At 34.9% G+C, this 4616-nt stretch overlaps 1 pseudogene; it reads left to right on the top strand.

The window, feature by feature from the left end:
- Positions 1–338: 338 nt before the first annotated feature.
- Positions 339–1282, top strand: LOC101996975 (annotated as a pseudogene).
- The last annotated feature ends 3334 nt before the right edge of the window (positions 1283–4616 follow it).

Raw genomic sequence — 4616 nt, 5'->3', positions numbered from 1 at the left:
TAAAAGTGGGAATGCTTTTTCTGTCATTATTGAAAACTGTGATGATTTTGTGCGATTATATATTTTAAATAATTCTAAGGGTATCAATACATACATACAATATAGAATCAATGAAATCATGATAAGCAGAGTACTACTAGATAAACTCATCATAAGGAAATAAAACATTCAAAAGAAAGCTTTATTTAGATTTTTGAAGAAACCAAAGACTTGTTAACTGAATTCATAGTGCAACTTACCAAAGTGGAAAACAATGATAAAGGTGTTATTCATGTCATAGTGAAGTCACATATTTAAATTTCCAGCAGGTCCTGTTCTTAGGAGCTGCCATCTTTAATATAAGCATGCTGAAGGGGCTGATGGGAGAAAGCAACAATATCACAGAATATGTCCTCCTAGGCCTCACTCAGGATCCTGTTGGTAGAAAAGCATTATTTGTCATGTTTTTATTCATCTACATTGTGACAATGGTGGGCAACCTGCTCATTGTGGTGACAGTTATTGCCAGCCCCTCCTTGGGTTCCCCAATGTACTTCTTCCTTGCCTCTCTATCATTATTAGATGGTCTTTTCTCTACTGCCATTTCACCCAAGTTAATTATTGACTTACTTTGTGATCAAAAGACTATCTCATCCACAGCTTGCATGAGCCAGCTCTTTATAGAACATTTATTTGGTGGTGTCGATATTGTCATCCTGGTGGCAATGGCCTATGATCGCTATGTGGCCAATGTAAGCCACTGCATTATTTGACCATCATGAATAGAAGGGTTTGCATCACTTTGTTGATATTTGCCTGGACTGGAGGTTTTACACACTCTCTGATTCAAATTGTCTTTGTATACAACCTTCCTTTCTGTGGGCCCAATGTCATTGATCATTTTATTTGTGACATGTCCCCATTACTGGTACTTGCATGCACAGACACTTACTTCATTGGCCTCACTGTCATTGCTAATGGTGGAGCCATGTGTATTGTGATCTTCATCCTTCTCCTCAGTTCCTCTGGAATTATCCTAAGATCTCTTAAGACTCACAGCCATGAGGCGAGGCGCAAAGCCCTGTCCACTTGCAGCTCCCACATCTTGGTGGTTATTCTCTTTTTTGTTCCATGTATTTTTATGTATGCCAGACCAGTTTATAACTTTCCTATTGACAAATGCATTACTGTTTTTTATACGATTATCACTCCCATGTTGAACCCTTTAATATACACCTTGAGGAATTCAGAGATGAAAAGTTCAATGATAAAGCTCTGGTGTAAATTGCTACCTACAGATTAAACTGGAAAGTCTCCTTGGTGGAATTACTTTTGTTATTTGAACAAATTCAGTTATAAATAATTATAACAAAGGATGATACTATCTACTGATTGTATTTATCTAGGATACTTTTCTTCATGTAAAGCCTTTGAAAAAAATAAAGTTTTCCGTTGAGATTGAAACCAGTATGACATCATTTTAGTATTATAAAAAAGGTCCTGTGGATTTATCCCATGTAAAAACAAATTATATTACCTGAGAATATAATTATTCTCTTTTGAAATTTAAATCAGAGTCATTACACAGTGTTTTATTTTTATATATTGAAAAATTATACAATAATACTTTGTATTTGTGATCACTCATATTATTTTCTCCAGACCTTTTCATAGTTATGACTAATAGACAAATTTCTGAGAGTAAAAGAAAGGACAGGCCTAGTAATCATTCATTAATCTGTCAGAATGGCACATTTGTGTAGCTATAACATGCACAGTGCTTTGAGATGTCTCCCTTTCCTCATCTCAGTGTCTCTACTCTTCTAGTTCAAGTTTTTGGATTGAAGATTATATTGAGCCTATTTATGATGCTTTTAATGAACTTTGTTATATGATATGCAGCTAGTTAAGAGATTAGATACTAGTTCTTGAAGGCTACATTAAAAGTTAAGTTATAAGTAATTTTTACAATCTTCTTGAATATTTAACAAGTTCTATCCTAGCCTTTTTTGCTTTTGAGCTTTCAAGACAGGGTTTCTCTGTAGCTTTGGAGCCAATCTTGGAAGAGCTCTTGTAGACCAGACTGACCTTGAGCTCACAGAGATCTGCCTGCCTCTGCCCCTCCCCCACCCCCAGTGCTGGGATTAAAGTGTGAGCTATCACTGCCTGACTATCCTAGTTTTTTTAAAGAATTGTTTTTCAAATTGCTTTCTAATTTCTAATGAAGAAATGATTGAAAAAGTAATATAGAAGCAATATGTTCTCAAATATATATTGAAGTTCAATATTTTACTTTTCATCTATTTTATTTTTCAAAACAATCTTTTTTATTTTACATATCAACCCCAGTTACCCCACCCTCCCCTCATATCGCTCACCCCACTTCCTCCCACCCCATTCCCCATCCAGTCCTCAGAGAGGGTGAGGTCTCCAATGAGGAGTCAACAAAGTCTGTCATATCACTTGAAGTAGAACCAAGTCCCTGCCCCCAGTATTTAGCCTGAGCCAGGTTCCCCTCCCCCATAGGGAATGGCCTCAAGAGAGCCAGTTCATGAAATAGGGATTAATACTGGTTCCATAGCCAATGGTCCCACAAAGTGCCCAAACCACATAATAGTCACCCACATTCAGAGGGTTAGTTCAGTCTTACACAGGTTCCCCAGGTGTCAGTCCAGAGTCATTGAGCTCCAATTAGCTAGAGTCAGCTATTTTAATATTTTACTTATAAACTTAAAAATAGTTTATTTTCATGTATTCAGTTTTTTCCATATAAGCAAACATTCCTGAATTTTTCTCAGTACACAATTATTATAAAACAATGGAGCAGTGGAGATTGCTTTCAACTTCCCACATTCCTACTCTTTGAACTTGATATTCTCTCTGCCTTTCTCACTCAAAAAGAAAGACAAATATAAACAAATGAAACAAGAAAATCTACTAAGACAAAAATATCAAGCCAAACAAAAATTAAAACATTAAAATATGGAGCCCTTTGATATTGGTCAACTAATCTTGGGGGTGAGGTCTTATGTTTAATGTGGTTATATATTCAACAATACTCTTTTAGAAATAACATAATTCCCTTTTCAGGCAGGAAGTATCAGTTACAAATATGTCCGTGTTTAGGGATGGAATTTTTTGTTCACTTCCTATTTATGTGCTGGAATTTTTTCTAATTTGAGTTTGTGAAGGTCTTGGATGTTCTGACCCAGGCTCTTGTGTTCATGTATGTCTGCAGCTTGTTGTGTCTAGAAGGTATACTTTTCACAGAATGATAATGATTGGATGTTTTAGAGGTGACTGTGTGAGTTAACCTTTGATATCATGTTAATAAAGTCTTTTGTTCCATTTTCCCCCAGTATACATTGGATATAAAAGTTGTTGAAAAATATGGATAATTTCAGGGTCTCAGTAATCCCTGGAATACCCTTCTGATATTTTCTATGTTTTCTGTCTTATTATTTTTATGCATCTGCATACTTTTTAGTTATATTTTTTTAACTCCCATGCTCCTACCCTGGTAAGAAGTATTTTTGTCTAGGCTGGTCCTCGACACAGGTTCACCTGTGTAACAGATAATGGTGATGTTTATGCCATAGTGAATTCATGGTCATGTTCATAACTTCATGTCAAGATCTGTTCGACATCTTTAATCAGCAAAACATGACTTTTAAACAGGTCAATGGAACAGAGAACCAATGTCCCAGAGTTTGTTCTCCTTGGCTTCACTCAGGACCCTGCTTGTCAAAGAGCAATATTTGTTATGTTTTTACTCATCTACATGGTGACAATAGTGGGTAATCTGTTTATTGTGGGGAACAATCATTGCTAGCCCTTCCTTAGGAAACCCAATGTACTTCTTACTTGCCTATCTGTCACTTCTGGATGATGTTTATTTCAACCATTTGGTGATTTTACTTTAGTTTTCCTAAAAATAGATTTTTTCATACAATAGATACTGATTATTATTGATCCCCACAACCCTTCCAATGTCCTTTTCACCTCCCCACCCATCCAAATTCACACTTTTCTCTCCCCCTTATTAGAAATCTGGCATCTAAGAAGAACAAATAAAAGAGAGAAGAAAAAATATAATAAGATAAGATTAACAAAAGCTGCACAAACCTGAATAGGAAAATCAAACAAACAAATGAGCAAATATAAAAACAGGGTCATAAAAATCACAAGAAATATATATATGTATATATATACATATATATGTATATATATATACAGTCTGCTTCTTATTTGTATATATGAGGGCTACTGATTTTTGTATAATGATTTTGTATAGAGTTTTTTGAAAGTATTTATGAGGTGTAGAAGTTTCCAGGTAGATTTTTTGATTACTTATATACACAATAATATGACTGCTTCCCTTCCTATTGGGATCTCTTTGATTTCCTTCAGTTGTCTTATTACTCTAGACAACACTTAAAGTACTATACTGAATAGGTATGAAGATACTAGACACTTTGTCTTGTTTTAAATTTTAGTGTAAATACTTTGATTCTCTGTCCATGTAGTTTGATGTTGGTTTTGGGCTTGTCATGGATCATCTTTATTATGCTGAGGTATGTTCCTTGTATCATTTGTCTTTCAAGGTCATTTTTATTATATAAAACAATTTTTAATTT

Source organism: Microtus ochrogaster, unplaced genomic scaffold (assembly GCF_000317375.1).
Source record: "Microtus ochrogaster isolate Prairie Vole_2 unplaced genomic scaffold, MicOch1.0 UNK967, whole genome shotgun sequence".
NCBI classification, from domain to species: domain Eukaryota; kingdom Metazoa; phylum Chordata; class Mammalia; order Rodentia; family Cricetidae; genus Microtus; species Microtus ochrogaster.
This window is presented reverse-complemented; position numbering and strand designations above follow the sequence as displayed.